Genomic DNA, 23,830 nt, shown 5'->3' with positions numbered 1-23,830 from the left:
GAGCAAAGACAATATAAAAAATGTTAACAGAAGAAGTAACAAAGACGCTAAAAAAGATGCTAACAGAATAACAAAGTCACTATTAAAACATGCTAACAAAAAATGCTAACAAAGGACCTAATAGAGACGCTAAAAAAATGCTAACAGAAAATGCTAACAAAGGACCTAATAGAGACGCTAAAAAAATGCTAACAAAAGAGCTAACATAGCCATAGTCCTGTGGCTGACTCAGCAGCATTTTCTCCATCTCACTCGCCAGCAGACAATTAGCGTGTCACTTTTTGCCGAGCGAGCAACAAAGTCGGCCATGATGCTTTGTTTACCGCGTCACTGGAGAGACACGGCACAGGTAGCGACACGTCCACGCGGCGCTCGGCCAAGACAAGACGCGAGAGCGGCGTCTGACACGAAGTACGTGGGGAAGACAAGTCTGTGCGTGGAATTTTGATGGACAAGTTTCTATACGTCGAACACTCAGAATCTTCGTGCGTACAAAAATATTCAGACTAATAAAAGCTAGCATACGCACACAAGTTGGAGTAGTAGTGTGCATACCGCCTCATGTCACACCCTCCTATATATATATATATATATATATATATATATATATATATATATATATATATATATATATATATGTATATGTATATATATATATATATGTATATATGTGTATATATATATATATGTATATATATATATATATGTATATATATATATATATATATACATATATATATATCCATCCATCCATCCATTTTCTACCGCTTATTCCCTTTGGGGTCGCGGGGGGCGCTGGATATATATATATATATACATATATATACGACCCGAGGGTCCCTGGTTCAATCCCCACCTAGTACCAACCTCGTCATGTCCGTTGTGTCCTGAGCAAGACACTTCACCCTTGCTCCTGATGGGTGCTGGTTAGCGCCTTGCATGGCAGCTCCCTCCATCAGTGTGTGAATGTGTGTGTGAATGGGTAAATGTGGAAGTAGTGTCAAAGCGCTTTGAGTACCTTGAAGGTAGAAAAGCGCTATACAAGTACAACCCATTTATATTTATTTATATATATATATATATATATATATATATATATATATATATATATATATATATATATATATATATATGTATATATATATGTGTGTATATATGTGTGTCCGTATATGGTGCTATCACCGTGTAGCTAACAACTATGATATTACAAATAAATAAATAACAGATGTTCAGTATTACATGACACTTCTTAGACAGTCCAGAGACCAGACTGAAGAATTCAGCCATCGATCTCACTAACTCACATGTTAAGCGAGCATGCTAACCCATCCATCCATTTTCTACCGCTTGTCCCTCATGCTAACATTTAAGCTAATTCCCGCTAAAATCATATTTTATGATATCACGCACGTTTTCCTTCAAGTACGACTCCACCTTTGAGCGGAAGAAGTTGCTCATACAGACATCCATCAAGTCCCTGGTGGTCGAGTGGTTAGGATTCAGCGCTCTCACTGCCGTGGCCCGGGTTCGATTACCGTTCAGGGAAAATACCAGTTTGGCAACAGGGAACCTTTACAGGGGAATTAGCTCAAATGGTAGAGCGCTCGCTTAGCATGTGAGAGGTAGCGGGATCGATGCCCGCATTCTCCAGTGGAACTTTTTCGACGGGGTATAAAAATGGAGATTAGGAAGCACCGATGAAACCAGATGGAAGCTCGTTGTATATATATAAAAAAAATACATATATGTATATATATATATATATATATATATATATATTTGCAACTGTTTTCTATCAGAAGTGGAGTCATACATGGTGAAAATATGTGCATAACTTTCATCATTGATGACTTTAGCAACAATTAGCTTAAATGGTAGCACGCTAGTTAGCATATGAGAGCGTTAACGGGATTGATGCTTTTCTTAAGCTAGCACGCTACCATTTAAGCTATTTCCCGCTAAAGTCATCAATCATGATATCACACACGTTTTCCTTCATGTACGACTCCACCTCTGAGAGGAAGAAGTTGCTCATACAGACATCCATTAAGTCCCTGGTGGTCTAGTGGTTAGGATTCGGCGCTCTCACCGCCGCGGCCCGGGTTTGATTCCTGGTCAGGGAACTTATCATTTTAGCAACTATGTCTGAGTGGTGAATAATGTGACAACTTCAGAGTCCCTGAAAACATGGCTGACAACATTCTCAAAACTTGTTTTCGTGTGGATTGATTGATTGATTGAAACTGTTAATAGTAGATTGCACAGTACAGTACATATTCCGTACAATTGACCACTAAATGGTAACACCCGAATAAGTTTTTCAACTTGTTTAAGTCGGGGTCCACGTTAATCAATTCATGGTAAGAGAACGTGGGCGTCAATCTTGCTACCTAGCTAAGATATCTGGAGTCTGAGAATGTTGTTGTCAAACTTCAAGGTCAGCCATGTTTTTAGGGACTCTGAAGTTGTCACATTATTCACCACTCAGACATAATTGCTAAAATGCTAAGTTCCCTGACCGGGAATCGAACCCGGGCCGCGGCGGTGAGAGCGCCGAATCCTAACCACTAGACCACCAGGGACTTGATGCGTTTCTGTATTTGCCGCGGCCCAGGTTCGATTCCCGGTGAGGGAACTTAACATTTTAGCAACTATGTCTGAGTGGTGAATAATGTGACAACTTCAGAGTCCCTAAAAAACATGGCTGACAACATTCTCAAAATGTGCTTTCATGTGGAGAACACAGTTGTCAATCTTCCTACCTAGCTAAACTAGCATGCTACCATTTGAGCTAATTCCCCTGTAAGGGTGGGTTGGCACAGGGATTGTGGTGTAATACACCTCCAAGACAATGAAAACATGAGAAAAGTATCAATCCCGCTACCTCTCTCACATGCTAACTAATGTGCTTTACAGGGGAATTAGCTCAAATGGTAGAGCGCTCGCTTAGCATGTGAGAGGTAGCGGGATCGATGCCCGCATTCTCCAGTGGAACTTTTTAGACGGGGATTAAAAAAGGAGATTAGGAAGCACTGATGAAGCCAGATCAAAGCTTGTTGTACATATATCAACATACATACACACACACATATATATACATACATATATATTTGCAACTGTTTTCTGTCAGAGGTGGAGTCATACATAGTGAAAATATTAAAGTTAAGTTAAAGTACCCATGATTGTCACACACGCACACACACACTAGGTGTGGCGAAATTATTCTGTGCGTAACTTTGATCATTGATGACTTTAGCGACAATTAGCTTAAATGGTAGCACGCTAGTTAGCATATGAGCGAGTTAGCGGGATTGATGCTTTTCTTACATTTTCATTTTCTTGGAGGTGTATTACACCACAATCCCTGTGCCAACCCACCCTTACAGGGGAATTAGCTCAAATGGTAGCATGCTAGCTTAGCTCGGTAGCAATATTGACAACTGTGTTCTTCACATGAAAACAAGTTTTGACAATGTTGTTGTTGTCAAACTACAAGGTCAGCCATGTTTTTTAGGGACTCTGAAGTTCTCACATTATTCACCACTCAGACATAGTTGCTAAAATACTAAGTTCCGAATCCTACCTACTAGACCAAAACGTGTGTGATATCATGATTGATGATTTTAGCAGAAATTAGCCTAAATGGTAGCATGTTAGCTTAACATGTTAGAGTTAGCGCATACTTGCCAACCCTCCCGGATTTTCCGGGAGACTCCCGAAATTCAGCGCCTCTCCCGAAAACCTCCCGGGACAAATTTTCTCCCGAAAATCTCCCGGAATTCAGGCGGACCTGAGTGACGTGTCGACAGCCTGGTTTTACGTCCGCTTTCCCACAATATAAACAGCGTGCCTGCCCAATCACGTTATAACTGTAGAATGATCGAGGGCGAGTTCTTGGTTTCTTATGTGGGTTTATTGTTAGGCAGTTTCATTAACGTCCTCCCAGCGCGGTAACAACACACAACAACAGCAGTCACGTTTTCGTCTACCGTAAAGCAGTTCGTCTGCCGTAAACAGCAATGTTGTGACACTCTTAAACAGGACAATACTGCCATCTACTGTACATGCATATGTGACACTAACATCTACGGCTTTTAGAGAGTGCAGTGCACAACTGCGCACACAACAAGGAGACGAAGCAGAATGCATCATCAGAGAGGGTGTTCAGCATGGTCAGAAAAATAGTGACAAATAGAACAAGGATGAACAATTCAACCCTTAACTCAACAATGAGTAGATGAGTGTTATGTGTGTGTATATGTGTAAATAAATGAACACTGAAATTCAAGTATTTCTCTTATTTATATATATATATATATATATATATATATATATATATATATATATATATATATATATATATATATATATATATATATATATATATACACGTATATATATATATATATATATACGTATATATAATAAAAATTATATATATATATATATATATATATATATATATATATATATACCGTATTTTTCGGACTATAAGTTGCAGTTTTTTTTCATAGTTTGACCGGGCCCCAGTGCGATTTATATATGTTTTTTTCCTTCTTTATTATGCATTTTCGCCAGGTGCGACTTATACTCCAGTGTGACTTATACTCCGAAAAATACGGTAGCTAGAATTCACTGAAAGTCAAGTATTTCTTATATATATATATATATATATATATATATGAACTACTTGACTCCTCCCCTCTTAACCACGCCCCCCCCCCTCCTCCCCAACCTCCTGAAATCGGAGGTCTCAAGGTTGGCAAGTATGGATATCATGATTGATGACTTTAGCAGGAAATAGCTTGAATGGTAGCGTGCTAGCTTAACGACGAATTCTTCAGTCTGGTCTCTGGACTGTCTAAGAAGTGTCATGTAATACATGACTGACACACTCAAAGCGTGAGTCTTAGCAGCTCTGAAGCTAGATCCCGCTAACTCTCACATGTTAAGCTAGCATGCTACAATTCAAGCTAATTCCTGCTAAAGTCATCAATCATGATATCACACACATTTTCCTTCATGTACGACTCCACCTCTGAGAGGAAGAAGTTGCTCATACAGACATCCATCAAGTCCCTGGTGGTCGAGTGGTTAGAATTCGGCGCACTCACCGACGCGGCCCGGGTTCGATTCCCGGTCAGGGAACTTAGCATTTCTGTAGCTCAGTTAGCTTTCTATAACAAGATCTGATAGCTCAGTTACAGCTGTTTTTATTACCAAATCTGTGTTATATGTGTTTTATGTTGCACGATTGCACCAAGAAAAATTCCTAGTTTGTGAACCCGTTCTCAAACAATGGTCATAAAAACTATTCTGATTCTCACTGCTGGAGAATGCGGGTATCGATCCCGCTACCTCTCACATGCTAAGCGAGCGCTCTACCATTTGAGCTAATTCCCCTGTAAAGGGTCCTTGTTGCCGAAATGCTATTTTCCCTGAACGGGAGTCGGACCCAGAACACGGCAATATGAGGGACCAATCCTAACCACTAGACCACCAGGGACTTGATGGATGTCTGTATGAGCAACTTCTTCCTCTCAGAGGTGGAGTCGTACATGAAGGAAACGTGTTTGATGACTTAGCTTAAATGGTAGCACGCTAGTTGGCATATGAGAGAGTTAGCAGGATTGATGCTTTTCTTAAGATAGCATGCTACCATTTAAACTAATTCCCGCTAAAGTCATCAATCATGATATCACACACGTTTCATTCATGTTCATACAGTTTTCCAACAAGTCCCTGGTGGTCTAGTGGTTAGGATTTGGCGCTCTCAACACCACGGCCTGGGGTCGATTCCTGGTCAGGGAATTTAGCGTTTTAGCAACTATGTCTGAGTGGTGAATAATGTGAGAACTTCAGAGTCCCTAAAAACATGGCTGACAACATTCTCAAAACTTGTTTTTGTGTGGAGAACGCGGGCGTCAATCTTGCTACCTAGCTAAGCTAGCATGCTACCATTTGAGCTAATTCCCCTGTAAGGGCAGGTTGGCACAGGGATTGTGGTGTAATACACCTCCAAGACAATGATGACATGCTAACTAGCGCGCTACTATTTAAGCTAATTCTTGCTAAGTCGCATGCTAAGCAAGCACTGTACCACAAGAGGTATTTCCCCTGTGGCCAAAAAGTTACCTGAACGGGAATCAAACCCAGTCCAAGGCATTAAGAGCACTAAACCCTAACCAGTAGACCACCAGGGACTTGATGGATGTCTGTATGAGCAACTTCTTCCTCTCAGAGGTGGAGTCGTACATGAAGGAAAACATGTTTGATATCATGATTGATGACTTTAGCAGGAATTAGCTTAAATGGTAGCATGCTAGCTTAACATGTGAGAGTTAGCGAGATCGATGGCTGAATTCTTCAGTCTGGTCTCTGGACTGTCGAAGAAGTGTCATGTAATACTGAACATCTGTTATTTATCTATTTGTAATATCATAGTTGTTAGCTACACTGTGATAGCAGCTAGCAGTACAAAACACTTTAATGGGGAATTAGCTTCAGTGTTAGCACGCTAGTTAGCATGTGAAAGAGGTAGCGGTATGGATGCTTTTCTTGGAGGTGTATTACACCACAATCCCTGTGCCAACCCACCCTTACAGGGGAATTAGCTCAAATGGTAGCATGCTAGCTTAGTTAGGTAGCAAGATTGACAACTGCGTTCTTTACTCGAAAACACGTTCTGAGGGTATGTCTACACTAAGTCGTTTAACCCCTTAAACTAATAATTATTTAGCCTAAGCACCGTTTCAGCCACACTAAACCAGCGTTTAAGGTACCCCTCCTCGGACAATTTTTTACACGGGTAAGTCAGCCGTGTAATTCTTGAATCTCCGGTACTTAGCTTTGTATGGACTCTTTGACCGTTTACAAAGTGAGTTCGGAGAGGAAGTGACGCCAGAAAGACTTCGCCCACACAGGAAGTGACGTCAGAAAGAACACGCCACAGCCAGCTTCATAATAAAGCTCGGAGCTAACCACTGGAAACATGAAGACGAGTCATCCGGACATGCCCGTGTTTCTCCTTCTTCTACATGTACAGACGCTTGTGGAAATCCCACATGCATACCTTCAGAGAAAGCCATTGCAGCTATTTGGGATACAACACTTCTCAGACGGCAAGAGAACTTTCCAATGTCCGGCCGGATTAGCTGTGATGCTACTTAGCGAAAAACTTTGTCCATTTGTCGAAGGAGAGACAACGAGAATGCGAGCTCCCGTGGATGTGATAAAAAAAGGTAGCGTGTGTTTTGTATTACCTGGCCGTCGAGGGAAGACTACGGAAAACGGCGAATGCTTTTGAACTGGCAAAGCAGACTGTATCAGTTATTGTCGGCCATGTATGTCGCGGACTCAACGTCTAGGTCCAGAGGATATGAAGTCACCAAAAAGGAATGGACAATGAAGGTGAAGGCAAAAGATTGAGGAGTGTCCTGACCAGATATCTAGATCCCTAGTTTGATTGATGTAAAATGTTCTTTATCACATTGTTTACGTGTCTAATAAAGATGTGATTAAATTATGATGTCTCAGGTGTGATTCACTACAATAGTCACACTGGATTCCAGTTCATTGAAATACCACAACACTGGATATTGTTCAGATAAGTTACATTTAAGAACTTCATCAATCAATCAATCAGTCAATGTTTATTTATATAGCCCAAAATCATAAGTGTCTCAAAGGGCTGCACAAGCCACAACGACATCCTCGGTTCAGAGCCCACACCAGGGCAAGGAAAAACTCACAACCCAGTGGGACGTCGATGTGAATGACTATGAGAAACCTTGGAGAGGACCGCAGATGTGGGTGTACCCCCCCTCCCCCCCTCTAGGGGAGACCGGATGCAATGGATGTCGAGTGGGTCTAACATAATAGTGTGACAGTCCAGTCCATAGTGGATCTAACATAATAGTGTGAGAGTCCAGTCCATAGTGGATCTAACATAATAGTGAGATTCCAGTCCATAGTGGATCTAACATAATAGTGAAAGTTCAGTCCATAGTGGATCTAACATAATAGTGAAAGTCCAGTCCATAGTGGATCTAACATAATAGTGAGAGTCCAGTCCATAGTGGATCCAACATAATAGTGAGAGTCCAGTCCATAGTGGATCTAACATAATAGTGAGAGTCCTGTCCATAGTGGGGCCAGCAGGAGACCATCCCGAGCGGAGACGGGTCAGCAGCGCAGAGATGTCCCCAACCGATGCACAGGCGAGCGGTCCACCCCGGGTCCCGACTCTGGACAGCCAGCACTTGCACACAAAGCTACACTGGAGGTGACTATGACGTTGCGCATTTTCCACGCATGCGTATTATGTCGCGTTGCACCAAAGAAACGGAGGGGGGGAGGGGTCTTAAACGACCATTGTTGTGTGCGGACAAGGATAAGGTTAGGTGAGATTTACCCTGGATAACCTTAGTTGGCTTAGTGTAGAAAGGGGCCTGAGACTGTTGGTGTCAAACTACAAGGTCAGCCATGTTTTTAGGGACTCTGAAGTTCTCACATTATTCACCACTCAAGACATAGTTGCTAAAATGTGAAGTTCCCTGACCAGGGATCGAACCCGGGCCGCGGCGGTGAGACCGCCGAATCCTAACCACTAGACCACCAGGGACTTGATGGACAACTGTGTGAACAACTTCATCCTCTCAGAGGTGGAGTCGTACATGAAGGAAAACGTGTGTGATATCATGATTGATGAGGGACGGTGTGACGCAGTGGAAGAGTGGCTGTGCGCGACCCAAGGGTCCCTGGTTCAATCCCCACCTAGTACCAACCTTGTCATGTCCGTTGTGTCCTGAGCAAGACACTTCACCCTTGCTCCTGATGGGTGCTGGTTAGCGCCTTGCATGGCAGCTCCCTCCATCAGTGTGTGAATGTGTGTGTGAATGGGTAAATGTGGAAGTAGTGTCAAAGCGCTTTGAGTACCTTGAAGGTAGAAAAGCGCTATACAAGTACAACCCATTTATCATTTATTTATCATTATGACTTTAGCGGGAATTAGCTTAAATGGTAGCATGCTAGCTTAACATGTGAGATTGAGTGAGATCGATGGCTGAATTCTTCAGTCTGGTCTCTGGACTGTCTAAGAAGTGTCATGTAATACTGAACATCTGTTATTTATGTATTTGTAATATCAGCTAGATCTCACTAACTCTCACATTTTAAGCTAGCACGCTAGCATTTAAGCTAATTCCCGCTAAAATCATAAATCATGATATCACACATGTATCCTTCTTGTCCATACAGAAAGCCTTCAAGTCCCTGGTGGTCTAGTAGTTAGGATTCGGACCTCTATCTGCCGCGGCCCAGGTTCGATTCCTGTTCAGGGAACTTAGCATTTTAGCGACTATGTCTGAGTGGTGAATAGTGTGAGAACTTCAGAGTCCCTAAAGACATGGCTGACCTTGGAGTTTGACACCAACAACATTCTCAAAATGTACTTTCATGTGGAGAACGTGGGTGTCAATCTTCCTACCTAGCTAAGCTAACATGCTACCATTTGAGCTATTTCCCCTGTAAGGGTGGGTTGGCACAGGGATTGTAGTGTAATACACCTCCAAGACAATGAAAATGTAAGAAAAGCATCAATCCCGCTCCCTCTCTCACATGCTAACTAGCGTGCTACCATTGAAGCTAATTCCTCTGTTAATTGTTTTGGACTGCTAGCTGCTATCACCGTGTAGCTAACAACTATGATATTACAAATGAATAAATAACAGATGTTCAGTATTACATGACACTTCTTAGACAGTCCAGAGACCAGACTGAAGAATTCAGCCATCGATCTCGCTAACTCTCACATGTTAAGCTAGCATGCTACCATTTAAGCTAATTCCTGCTAAAGTCATCAATCATGATATCACACACGTTTTCCTTCATGTACGACTCCACCTCTGAGAGGAAGAAGTTGCTCATACAGACATCCATTAAGTCCCTGGTGGTCTAGTGGTTAGGATTGGTCCCTCATATTGCCGTGTTCTGGGTCCGACCCCCGTTAAGGGAAAATAGCATTTTGGCAACAGGGAACCTTTACAGGGGAATTAGCTCAAATGGTAGAGCGCTCGCTTAGCATGTGAGAGGTAGCGGGATCGATGCCCGCATTCTCCAGTGGAACTTTTTCGACGGGGATAAAAAAGGAGATTAGGAAGCTTGTTGTATATATATAAAAATACAACATACATACATATATACGTATGTATATATACACAAATATATATTTGCAACTGTTTTCTTTCAGAGGTGGAGTCATACATGGTCAAAATATGTGTGTAACTTTCATCATTGATGACTTTAGCAACAATTAGCTTCAATGGTAGCACACTAGGGCTTCACGGTGGCAGAGGGGTTAGTGCATCTGCCTCACAATACGAAGGTCCTGAGTAGTCTTGGGTTCAATCCCGGGCTCGGGATCTTTCTGTGTGGAGTTTGCATGTCCTCCCCGTGACTGCGTGGGTTCCCTCCGGGTACTCCGGCTTCCTCCCACCTCCAAAGACATGCACCTGGGGATTAGTTGATTGGCAACACTAAATTGGCCCTAGTGTGTGAATGTGAGTGTGAATGTTGTCTGTCTATCTGTGTTGGCCCTGCGATGAGGTGGCGACTTGTCCAGGGTGTACCCCGCCTTCCGCCCGATTGTAGCTGAGATAGGCTCCAGCGCCCCCCGCGACCCCAAAGGGAATAAGCGGTAGAAAATGGATGGATGGATGGTAGCACACTAGTTAGCATATGAGAGCGTTAACAGGATTGATGCTTTTCTTAAGCTAGCATGCTACCATTTAAGCTAATTCCCGCTAAAGTCATCGATCATGATATCACCCACTTTCCTTCATGTTCATACGAGCCTGTCCATCAAGTCCCTGGTGGTCTAGTGGTTAGGATTCGGCGCTCTCACCGCCGCGGCCCGGGTTCGATTCCCGGTCAGGGAACTTCACATTTTAGCAACTATGTCTGAGTGGTGAATAATGTGACAACTTCAGAGTCCCTGAAAACATGGCTGACAACATTCTCAAAACTTGTTTTCGTGTGGATTGATTGATTGATTGAAACTTTTATTAGTAGATTGCACAGTACAGTACATATTCCGTACAATTGATCACTAAATGGTAACACCCCAATAAGTTTTTCAACTTGTTTAAGTCGGGGTCCACGTTAATCAATTCATGGTAAGAGAACGTGGGCGTCAATCTTGCTACCTAGCTAAGATATCTGGAGTCTGAGAATGTTGTCAAACTTCAAGGTCAGCCATGTTTTAGGGACTCTGAAGTTGTCACATTATTCACCACTCAGACATAGTTGTTAAAATGCTAAGTTCCCTGACCGGGAATCGAACCCGGGCCGCGGCGGTGAGAGCGCCGAATCCTAACCACTAGACCACCAGGGACTTGATGCGTTTCCGTATTCGCCGCGGCCCAGGTTCGATTCCCGGTGAGGGAACTTAACATTTTAGCAACTATGTTTGAGTGGTGAATAATGTGACAACTTCAGAGTCCCTGAAAACATGGCTGACAACATTCTCAAAACTTGTTTTCGTGTGGATTGATTGATTGATTGATTGAAACTGTTATTAGTAGATTGCACAGTACAGTACATATTCCGTACAATTGATCACTAAATGGTAACACCCCAATAAGTTTTTCAACTTGTTTAAGTCGGGGTCCACGTTAATCAATTCATGGTAAGAGAACGTGGGCGTCAATCTTGCTACCTAGCTAAGATATCTGGAGTCTGAGAATGTTGTTGTCAAACTTCAAGGTCAGCCATGTTTTAGGGACTCTGAAGTTCTCACATTATTCACCACTCAGACATAATTGTTAAAATGCTAAGTTCCCTGACCGGGAATCGAACCCGGGCCGCGGCGTTGAGCGCGCCGAATCCTAACCACTAGACCACCAGGGACTTGATGCCGCGGCCCAGGTTCGATTCCCGGTGAGGGAACTTAACATTTTAGCAACTATGTTTGAGTGGTGAATAATGTGACAACTTCAGAGTCCCTAAAAAACATGGTTGACAACATTCTCAAAATGTGCTTTCATGTGGAGAACACAGTTGTCAATCTTCCTACCTCGCTAAACTAGCATGCTACCATTTGAGCTAATTCCCCTGTAAGGGTGGGTTGGCACAGGGATTGTGGTGTAATACACCACCAAGACAATGAAAACATGAGAAAAGCATCAATCCCGCTACCTGTCTCACATGCTAACTAATGTGCTTTACAGGGGAATTAGCTGAAATGGTAGAGCGCTCGCTTAGCATGTGAGAGGTAGCGGGATCGATGCCCGCATTCTCCAGTGGAACTTTTTAGACGGGGATTAAAAAAGGAGATTAGGAAGCACTGATGAAGCCAGATCGAAGCTTGTTGTACATACATACACACACACACACACACACACACACATATATATATACACGCATATATATATATATGTGTGTGTGTATGTATACACAAATATATATTTGCAACTGTTTTCTTTCAGAGGTGGAGTCATACATGGTGAAAATATTAAAGTTAAGTTAAAGTACCCATGATTGACACACGCACACACACACTAGGTGTGGCGAAATTACTCTGTGTGTAACTTTCATCATTGATGACTTTAGCAACAATTAGCTTAAATGGTAGCACGCGAGTTAGCATATGAGCGAGTTAGGGGGATTGATGCTTTTCTTACATTTTCATTTTCTTGGAGGTGTATTACACCACAATCCCTGTGCCAACCCACCCTTACAGGGGAATTAGCTCAAATGGTAACATGTTGTTGTTGTCAAACTCCAAGGTCAGCCAATGTTTTTAGGGACTCTGAAGTTGTCACATTATTCACCACTCAGACATAGTTGCTAAAATACCAAGTTCCCTGACCGGGAATCGCAGTGGTGAGCGCATCGAATCCTAACTACGAGACCAAAACGTGTGTGATATCATGATTGATGATTTTTAGCAGAAATTAGCTTTAATGGTAGGATGCTAGCTAGGGGTGTAACGGTACACAAAAATTCCGGTTCGGTACGTACCTCGGTTTAGAGGTCACGGTTCGGTTCATTTTGGGTACAGTAAGAAAACAACAAAATATACATTTTTTTGGTTATTTATTTACCAAATCTGTAAACAATGACAGGGTCCATTGCCAGGGTTAATGTGGTCAACATATATAAAATAAAAACTAAATAAGATAAGGCTCAGAATGGTTTCTTAACAAAACTTTTCTATATATAAAGTGCTTTTTTTGATTGATTGATTGATTGATTGAGACTTTTATTAGTAGATTGCACAGTATAGTACATATTCCGTACAATTGACCACTAAATGGTAACACCCCAATAAGTTTATTTTGAACAATCATTGACAACCCGGCCGATATTATCGGACATCTCTAATTAAGAGCACTGAATCCTAACCACTAGACCGCCAGGGACTTGATGGATGTCTGTATGAGCAACTTCTTCCTCTCAGAGGTGGAGTCGTACATCCATCCATCCATTTTCTACCGCTTATTCCCTTTGGGGTCGCGGGGGGCGCTGGAGCCTATCTCAGCTACAATCGGGCGGAAGGCGGTGTACACCCTGGACAAGTCGCCACCTCATCGCAGGGCCAACACAGATAGACAGACAACATTCACACTCACATTCACACACTAGGGCCAATTTAGTGTTGCCAATCAACTTATCCCCAGGTGCATGTCGTACATGAAGGAAAACGTGTGTGATATCATGATTGATAACTTTAGCGGGAATTAGCTTGAATGTTAGCATGCTAGCTTAACATGTGAGAGTTAGCGAGATTGATGGCTGAATTCTTCAGTCTGGTCTCTGGACTGTCTAAGAAGTGTCATGTAATACTGAACATCTGTTATTTATTTATTTGTAATATCATAGTTGTTAGCTACACGGTGATAGCAGCTAGCAGTCCAAAAATGCTTTACAGGGGAATTAACTTAAATGGTAGCACGCTAGCTAGCATGTGAAAGGGGTAGCGGTATGGATGCTTTTCTTGGTGGTGTATTACACCACAATCCCTGTGCCAACCCGCCCTTATAGAGGAATTAGCTCAAATAGTAGCACGCTAGCTTAGCCAGGTAGCAAGATTGATGCTTGTGTTTTTCACACGAAAACACATTCTGAGACTGTTGGTGTCAAACTACAAGGTCAGCCACGTTTTTAGGCACTCTGAACTTCTCACATTATTCACCACTCAGACATAGATGCTAAAATGTTAAGTTCCCTAACCGGGAATCGAACCCGGGCCACGGCGGTGAGAGCGCCGAATCCTAACCACTAGACCACCAGGGACTTGTAAGAAATCAGCAACTTCTTCCTCTCAGAGGTGGAATCGTACATGAAGGAAAACGTGTGTGATGTCATGATTGATGACTTTAGCGGGAATTAGCTTGAATTGTAGCATGCTAGCTTAACATGTGAGAGTTAGCGAGATCGATGGCTGAATTCTTCAGTCTGGTCTCTGGACTGTCTAAGAAGTGTCATGTAACACCTGACTGTCACACTCAAAGCATGAGGCTTAGTAGCTCTGAAGCTAGCACGCTACCATCCATCCATCCATTTCCTACCGCTTGTCCCTTTAAGCTAATTCCCGCTAAAGTCATCAATCATGATATCACACATGTTTCCTTCATGTACGACTCCACCTCTGAGAGGAAGAAGTTGCTCAAACAGACATCCATCAAGTCCCTGGTGGTCTAGTGGTTAGGATTCAGTGCTCTTAATTCCTTGGACTGGGTTTGATTCCCGGCCAGGGAACTTGTTTTCTTGTCATTTGTGGTGGATAACGTTGGAACTGAACAGTCCCTAAAAAACATGGCTGACGTTGTAGTTTGACAACAACGTTCCTTCGGTGGAGAACACATCTTGCTACCTTGCTAAGCTAGCACTCCACCATTCCAGCAGAATCCCGAGTGACTGACAGCACTGGCGTCGCCCACATAGCCGCCAGCAAGGGCGACGTCACCTGCGCTCCCACGGCCGGCCGGCCAATGGCGTGCGGGCGGAGCGTGTGAAAGCCGACACTGTTTGTAGCCGCGCGAGGCGAGCACGGGCTTGTGTGCGGATCTTTGTCAACAGGCGCAGACACAACACAGTGGTCCTGATAACACAGCTGGGAAAGAATGTCAGCTCAAAGATCATTTATGGAGCACAACTGAACGGTTTTTTTATGCAAGAAAATAAAACCATTGACCTTAAGTCAGTAATGGTTTACAAATATGTGATCATGACAATGCTAACTGTCATCGCATCGTGCGGGAGAGAGGGTCTACGTCAGGGGTGTGGTCCACTCCTACCTTGTTTTCTTCCGTGACAACCTCCTTAAAGTTTTGTAATCAATCAGAAATATCAAGCAGCTAAAGTGCACTAACATGAATAAATGTGGAAAGTGTTTTGCATTTTTCCCATCATGCCTTGTAATGGATTTAAATGGGTGCATTTTTTAATGTTGATTGGATGTTTTTTTATAATGTCCACCAAGTTCATGAGCAGGTTGTAGCAGGTTGTGTTACATGTGAACATGCCTGTTGACATTTTGTGAATATATATACATATATTTTTTTCATTTTGGACCATGACTAGGGAAGGTTGTTTGCATTGGGTCGTATAAGTCAGGGCATAATTAATGGTTATTAATCTGACTATATAATGTTGCAGTGAGCAGGTTGTCTTAAATATGAATATGTATGTTTGCATTTTGTGCTAATATATATATATATATATATATATATATATATATATATATATATATATATATATATATATATATATATATATATTAGGGCTGCAACTAACAACTATTTTGATATTCGATGAATCTGTCGATTATTACTTCGATTAATCGATTAATAATCGGATAAAAGAGACAAACTACATTTCTATCCTTTCCAGTATTTTATTGGGGAAAAAACAGCATACTGGCACCATACTTATTTTGATTATTGTTTCTCAGCTGTTTGTAAATGTTGCAGTTTATAAATAAAGGTTTATTTAAAAAAAAATACAAATAAAAAAATAATTAAATTTAAAAAAAAAGTAGCCTCTGCGCATGCGCATAGCATAGCTCCAACGAATGGATGACTAAATTAATCGCCAACTATTTTTATAATCGATTTTAATCGATTTAATCGATTAGTTGTTGCAGGCCTAATATATATATATATACTAGAGATGCGCGGATAGGCAATTATTTCATCCGCAACCGCATCAGAAAGTCGTCAACCATCCGCAATCCACCCGATCTAACATTTGATCAGAACCGCATCCGCCCGCACCCGCCCGTTGTTATATATCTAATATAGACGATGCAAGGCATTAGTGAGGTTATAAAGCTTTTGCCTGTTAAAGAAAGGAGACTGATCCAATGCAGCATTCGCGTGCCACGCTGTCACGACCCAGACGCACACCAGTGCGCAATCATATGTGAGCCGCGCTGAGCGCACCTCCAAGCGCGTCTCGCTGCCGGCGACGGCCGGGAATATGGGCCCGACGCTCCAGCGCCATCCATTTTCAGGGCTAGTTGATTCGGCAGGTGGGTTGTTACACACTCCTTAGCGGGTTCCGACTTCCATGGCCACCGTCCTAGCTGCTGTCTATATCAACCAGGGTGAGCCCCACCCCTTTCGTGAGCGCACTGCGCGCGGAGTGACCCCTGTTACGCGCCCCCGGCAACAGGGGTGGCGGGCAGGTAAGCTGCGCGGGCGGAGCGCGCGGAGTGACCCCTGTTACGAGCCCCCGGCCACGGGGGTGGCGGGCAGGTAAGATGCTTACCTGCTGCGCGTGACGCCGGCCGCGGCGAAGGCGGACGAGGCGGGGTGTCGGTGCGGTGGGCGCGGTGGTGACCCTGGACGTGCGTCGGGCCCTTCTCGCGGATCGCCTCAGCTACGGCTCCCGGTGGGGCCCTCTCGGGGGAAGGGGCCTCGGTCCCGGACCCCGGCGAGGCGTCGGGGGCCTTCTCCGCTCCGTAAAAGTGTCCATCTCTTCTTTTTTTTTTTTCTTCTGTTGTGGCATATGCTGCAGGTGCCTGCTCGTTTTTCGTATGTGGGTAACAACATTTAACTATGTATATATATTTCCCAATTGGTTTAACTGCCACCCGCCTGAATCTATTTAAAATCTAATTTTTTTTAATTTCAATCGCCCGACCCGACCCGCTGATAAAATCTAATTTTTTAAAATTTAATCCGCCCGATTCGCGGATAATCCGCGGACTCCGCGGTTGTGCCCGCAAACCGCGCATCTCTAATATATACATATATATATATATATATATATTGCTTTGCACCATGACTAAGGAAGGTTGTTTGCATTGGGTCGTATAAGTCAGTGCATAATTAAAGGTCATTGACCCGCATATCTGACATTGCAGTGAGCAGGTTGTGTTATTCATGACCATATTGTTGACATTTTGTGTTGGTTGGATTATTGTTTTTGCACCATGACTAGGGAAGGTTGTTGGCATCGGGTCATATAAGGCAATGCTGCACACACATCTGGTCAGCATGTGATTAAAGGTCATTAATCAGAATTTCTAACGTTGCAGTGAGCAGGTTGTTTTATGTGTTGACATTTTGTGTCGGTTAGACTTTTTTGCACCATGACTAGGGAAGGTTGTTTGCATCGGGTCATATAAGGCAATGCTGCACACACATCTGGTCAGCGTGTGATTAAAGGTCATTGACCTGAATATCTAACGTTGCAGTGAGCAGGTTGTGTTATGCGTGACCATTTGTGTCGGTAGGATTTTTTTTTTTGCACCATGACTAGAAAAGGTTGTTTGCATTGGGTCATATAACTCAGTGCATAGTTAAAGGTCATTGACCTGAATATCTGACGTTACAGTGAGCAGGTTGTGTTATGTGTGATCAGCCATCCATCTATCCATTTTCTACCGCTTATGTGTGATCATGTGTGTTGAAATTTTGCATTGGTTGTATTTTTTTTTTTTTTTTTTTTTTGCACCATAATTAGGTAAGGTTGTTTACAATGGGTCATGTAAGTAAATGCTGCACACACATCTGGTCAGCGCATAATTAAAAGGTAATTAATCTGAATATCTAACGTTGCAATGAGCAGGTTGTGTAATGTGTGACCATTTAGTTGACATTTTGTGTCGGTTGGAATTTTTTTTTTCCACCATGTCTAGGGAAGGTTGTTTGCATTGGGTAATGTAAGTAAATGCTGCGCACACATCTGGTCAGCGCATGATTGAAAATCATTAATCTGAATATCTAACGTTGCATGGAGTAGGGTGTGTTATGTGTGACCATTTAGTTGACAATTTGTGTCGGTTGTATTTTTTTTGCACCATGACGAGGAAAGGTTGTTTGCATTGGGTCATATAAGTCAGCGCATAATTAAAGGTCATGGACCCCAATATCTTGACATAGCAGTGAGCCGGTTGTGTTATGCGTGACCATTTTGTTGACATTTTGTGTTGGTAGGATTTTAAAAAAAAATTGCACCATGACTAGGGAAGGTTGTTTGCATTGGGCCATATTAGGTACATGTTGTGCACAGCAGCATCAACATTGTCTGACTATTAATATGAATGAAGTCTCTTTATGTGTAAAAATTTGGACACCCCTGGTCTATATGCCGCGTTTTCTGCATTAAAAAAAAGACATTTTTTGTCAGTTAGGGAACTAACTTTTTGACCCCGGTGTGCAAAGGCAGCAAAAAATGGGTTAAAGCAAAACTAGAAAACCCAATTTCGGTAGAACTTGCATGTGAATGCTGAACAGCCAAAGCCGAACATAAATGCTAACAGGTAGCACGCCACCCAGATAATAGTGTGAACTAACAAAAACTACGACTCTTATGTGTAGGCTTGCAAAAATGAGCTACAAAAGATAGCATGAATGTTAGCATACATAAAGTTACCATGTGTCAAGTACCAAAGTATATGACTCTGAGGGTATACTTGCAAAATGAGCTGTAAAAGCTAGCAATAAATGTTTGCATGCAAACATGCTATGCTAACAGTTAGCATGCGTCAAATACCAAAAAATATGACTTTGACGTGTATACTTGTAAAAATAGCTGAGTACGGTTAACGTGCTAATGTTAACATGCCAACAGTTAGCATAAGCCAAAAACCAAAATATAAGACTCTCAAGTGTATACCTTTAAAAATAGCTTTGAGAAGTTAACATGCTAACCAATGTTAGCGTGCTAACAGTAAGTATGCATCAAGTACCAAAATATATAGTTCTGAGGTGTATACCCGCAAAAATAGCTTCAAAAAAAGCTTACATGCCAACCAATGTAAGAATGTGTCAAGTACCAAAATATTTGACTCTGATGGTAAGGTTGCAAAATAATCTTTAAAAGTTAGCATGAAATGTTAGCATGTGAACATGCCAACATTAGCATGCCAACAGTTAGCATGCGTCAAATACTAAAAAAAAAACCATGACTCTTGTTAAAATAGCTGAACAAAGCTAACATGCTAATGTCAACAGGCCAACAGTTCGCATAAGTCAATAACCAAAATATATGACCCTGACATGTATACCTGCAAATATAGCTTTTAAATAAAGCCAACATGCTAACCAATGTTAGCATGCTAACAGTGAGCATGCATCAAGTACCAAAATATACGACTCTAAGGTGTATACCGGTAAAAATAGCTTTTGGTAACCAATGTTAGCATGCCAATAGTTTGCATTTGTCAAGTACCAAAATATATGACTCTAAGGGTTTTCCCTGCAAAGGGAGCTATAAAAGCTAGCATTAAATGTTAGCATGCAAACGTGCCAACATTAGCATTCTAACAGTGAGCATGCTAACAGTTAGTATGCGTCAACTACCAGTGTTGGGACTAACGCGTTACAAAGTAACGCGTTACTGTAACGCCGTTAGTTTCGGCGGTAACTAGTAATCTAACGCGTTATTTTTTTTAATTCAGTAATTTAGTTACCGTTACTACATGATGCGTTACTGCGTTATTTTACGTTACTTTTGATGTAGTATCGGCTAGAAACAGAAGCGCTGCGGTGTCGTTCTTCTGAATCTTCCTCTGTCACAAGCCGGAGAGAAGAAAAGAGGCGCGGTCTATGTGTGTGTGTGTGTGGGTGTGGGGAGGGGATGAGGCACACAAGTTTTTTTTGTTTCATATATCAAACCGCGGATCACGATATATGAAACAAAAAAAAAAGTTGTTGGCACGTTCAGTCCACACACAGCGTGGTCATGGCGAGCGGGGTAACGGAGGAGCTTGAACGCCCCCGCCATTGAATCGGTGTGTTTATAAGTGCAGACTCGGTTGTGCAAAACGAGGGTTTTAAACACATGCTGAACGTGCTTGAACCACGTTACGACATCCCGTCGCGCACCCACTTCAGCAATAAGATTGTGCCAGATCTTTATGAGCAGGAGAAGAAAAAAGTTGTGGATGAACTATCCCGAGCATCATCTGTTGCGCTCATGACAGACGGGTGGACGTCCAGCGGAACTATAAGCGCTCACTTCATCACAGCAGACTGGGAGATGAGAAGACACGCCCCCTCTACGAGAGTCACCTTGCGCAGGTACTGACACAAGCAGTGGAGGAATGGAAGATAAAGATATCCCAGTCACACGTGATAATGCCAAAAATCAAATAATTACAGAGAATGAGGCAGGACTGGGACCACAGATAGGTGCTTTGCACATGTAGTGAATTTGGCATCACAGAAGGGAATCTCAGTCAATAGGATGGAGCGCCTCTTTGGGAGGATCAGGAAGGTTTCTTATTTCCACCCAAGCACAACAGCTGCTCATGTGCTTAAGACAAAGCAAGAAATGCTAAAGCTGCCTGCTCATACATGATGTCCCAACGAGGTGGAACTCCACTTATGATATGTTGGAGCAGCAGGCAGCTATATACTCTGCATTGACCCACAACACCCTGAAGACAAATGTCACCCTGTCTGATGATGATGTGAGAGTGGCAGGTGAGGTCCTCCAGGTGCTTAAACCCCTCAAAAGTGTTCTATCTCTACTGAGCACTGAAACTTCACCATCTGTGTCAATGATCCTGCCACTGAAAACAAGTATTCTACAATCCATGGCTCCAAGTGTGGAAGACAGCAGCATCACTCCAGATGTCAGGCTTTATGTTTCAAGGAAGATTATGTGCCTTCTTATGTTGCACTTTAACTTGTTTTTTATTCATGGTCATTGGTCCAAGTTTAAAGAAAGGAGGAATGCCTTTTTATGTTGCACTGTTTTTCATTAATTATGTTAAAAGGAAAATAAAAATGTATGTCAAGTTGATCAACAGATTGTATTATTCTCCAGTGCAATAACAGTACTGAAATGAAGGCAAAAAGGGCATTAATGGGAGCTTTAAAAAAAAAAAGAAGAAAAAAAGAAGTAACTAAATAGTTACTTTTCACAGTAACGCATTACTTTTTGGTGTAAGTAACTGAGTTAGTAACTGAGTTACTTTTGAAATAAAGTAACTAGTAACTGTAACTAGTTACTGGTTTTCAGTAACTAACCCAACACTGTCAACTACCAAGATATATGACTTTGATGTGTATACTTGTAAAATTGGCTCAACAAAGCTAACATGCCAACCGTTAGCATACGCCAAGAACCAGAATATATGACTCCATGGTGTGTACCTGCAAAAATAGCTGAAATAAGCTAACATGCTAACCAACGTTAGCATCACAACAGAAAGTATGCGTCAAGTACTAAAATATATGAGCCCAAAAAAAGATCATGCTAGTGTTAGCATGCTAGCAAGCGACTTAACATTAGTAAGGAGCATTTTGGAATCGTTTGAAAAGATGTAAAAAGTGTAATTCCTGGAAATGTGGGAATTTCTGGCGGTAAAATATTGGCACCTGCCAACACTGCCCCCTCTTGGCAAAGGTTACACATTTCCCAAGCTGGCATGGACTTTTGTTGTAATCCTTGAATTTGTATACTCGCAGTGGAGGACACGCCATGCGCGTGTAAACGGCACATTTTTGTGTATTTAGTGCGTGTAAACAAATGCTCCTGCCAGTAAACACTCGGGAAGCGGGAAGATGACACGTAAACACCAAAGATGGCACGTAAACACCAAAGATGACACGTAAACACCAAAGATGGTAGTTAAACAAAAGACTCACCAAGCTGCACAAAAGTGGACCTTTGACTTTTATGATGTTGTTAATGAACCTCTTTAAAACGTCTTATTACTACATGTTACTACATATTACTGCTTATTACCACTCATTGCTACTTACTACCACTTCCTGTCCTGCTGACAACACAACAAAACACAAAAACTGCTGGCACCCTGCATACTGCACACACACACACACACACACACACACACACACACACACACACACACACACACACACACACACACACACTATATATATATATATATATATATATATATATATATATATACACACACACACACACACACACATTATATATATATATATATATATATATATATATATATATATATATATATATATATACACAAACGCATGTGTGTATATACACACACATATATAATATATGTGTGTGTGTATATATACATATATATATATATATATATATATATATATATATATATATATATATATATATATATATATACACATAGGAGATTTGTGTGTGAAATAAATAAATACATAAATAACATATATACATCACTACTACAAACGTACATGCATATATATATATATACATATGTATATATACATATATATATATGTATATATATACATACACACACACACACACACACACACACACCACTACTACTACATACACAACATATCTACATATGGATATATAAACATATACATATATATATATATATACATACAGTGGGGCAAAAAAGTATTTAGTCAGCCACCGATTGTGCAAGTTCTCCCACTTAAAATGATGACAGAGGTCTGTAATTTTCATCATAGGTACACTTCAACTGTGAGAGATAGAATGTGAAAAAAAAACTAGGAATTCACATTGTAGGAATTTTAAAGAATTTATTTGTAAATTATGGTGGAAAATAAGTATTTGGTCACTTCAAACAAGGAAGATCTGTGGCTCTCACAGACCTGTCACTTCTTCTTTAAGAAGCTCTTCTGTCTTCCACTCGTTACCTGTATTAATGGCACCTATTTGAACTGGTTATCTGTATAAAAGACACCTGTCCACAGCCTCAAACAGTCAGACTCCAAACTCCACTATGGCCAAGACCAAAGAGCTGTCGAAGGACACCAGGAAAAGAATTGTAGACCTGCACCAGACTGTGAAGAGTGAATCTACAATAGGCAAGCAGCTTGGTGTGAAAAAATCAACTGCGGGAGCAATTATCAGAAAATGGAAGACATACAAGATCACTGATAATCTCCCTCGATTTGGGGCTCCACGCAAGATCTCATCCCGTGGGGTCAAAATGATCATGAGAACGGTGAGCAAAAATCCTAGAACCACACAGGGGGACCTGGTGAATGACCTGCAGAGAGCTGGGACCAAAGTAACAAAGGTTACCATCAGTAACACACTACGCCGACAGGGAATCAAATCCTGCAGTGCCAGACGTGTCCCCCTGCTTAAGCCAGTGCATGTCCAGGCCCGTCTGAAGTTTGCCAGAGAGCACATGGATGATACAGCAGAGGATTGGGAGAATGTCATGTGGTCAGATGAAACCAAAATAGAACTTTTTGGTATAAACTCAACTCGTCGCGTTTGGAGGAAGAAGAATACTGAGTTGCATCCCAAGAACACCATAACTACTGTGAAGCATGGGGGTGGAAACATCCTGCTTTGGGGCTGTTTTTCTGCTAAGGGGACAGGCCGACTGATCCGTGTTAAGGAAAGAATG

The 23,830-nt window shown here is 41.9% G+C and overlaps 1 protein-coding gene and 8 non-coding genes across 11 annotated transcripts in view; 2 read left to right on the top strand and 7 right to left on the bottom strand.

Moving 5' to 3' along the window:
- The window catches only part of mmp11a (matrix metallopeptidase 11a), a 40,423-nt gene that overhangs the window by 14,658 nt on the left and 1,935 nt on the right, over window positions 1-23,830 (bottom strand). The window lies entirely within an intron of this gene.
- Window positions 2,052-2,123, top strand: trnae-cuc (transfer RNA glutamic acid (anticodon CUC)). Its single transcript has one exon. It is a non-coding gene; the product is annotated as a tRNA-Glu (tRNA).
- On the bottom strand, window positions 2,511-2,582 carry trnae-cuc (transfer RNA glutamic acid (anticodon CUC)). The gene has a single exon. It is a non-coding gene; the product is annotated as a tRNA-Glu (tRNA).
- On the bottom strand, window positions 5,331-5,403 carry trnaa-agc (transfer RNA alanine (anticodon AGC)). The gene has a single exon. It is a non-coding gene; the product is annotated as a tRNA-Ala (tRNA).
- trnae-cuc (transfer RNA glutamic acid (anticodon CUC)) lies at window positions 8,552-8,623 on the bottom strand. The gene has a single exon. It is a non-coding gene; the product is annotated as a tRNA-Glu (tRNA).
- Window positions 10,866-10,937, top strand: trnae-cuc (transfer RNA glutamic acid (anticodon CUC)). The gene has a single exon. It is a non-coding gene; the product is annotated as a tRNA-Glu (tRNA).
- trnae-cuc (transfer RNA glutamic acid (anticodon CUC)) lies at window positions 11,321-11,392 on the bottom strand. The gene has a single exon. It is a non-coding gene; the product is annotated as a tRNA-Glu (tRNA).
- trnae-cuc (transfer RNA glutamic acid (anticodon CUC)) lies at window positions 11,836-11,907 on the bottom strand. The gene has a single exon. It is a non-coding gene; the product is annotated as a tRNA-Glu (tRNA).
- On the bottom strand, window positions 14,224-14,295 carry trnae-cuc (transfer RNA glutamic acid (anticodon CUC)). The gene has a single exon. It is a non-coding gene; the product is annotated as a tRNA-Glu (tRNA).

This window comes from Nerophis lumbriciformis, linkage group LG20 (assembly GCF_033978685.3).
Source record: "Nerophis lumbriciformis linkage group LG20, RoL_Nlum_v2.1, whole genome shotgun sequence".
NCBI classification, from domain to species: domain Eukaryota; kingdom Metazoa; phylum Chordata; class Actinopteri; order Syngnathiformes; family Syngnathidae; genus Nerophis; species Nerophis lumbriciformis.
The sequence above is the reverse complement of the archived record's forward strand: the minus strand, read 5'-3'. Positions and strand labels throughout refer to the sequence as shown.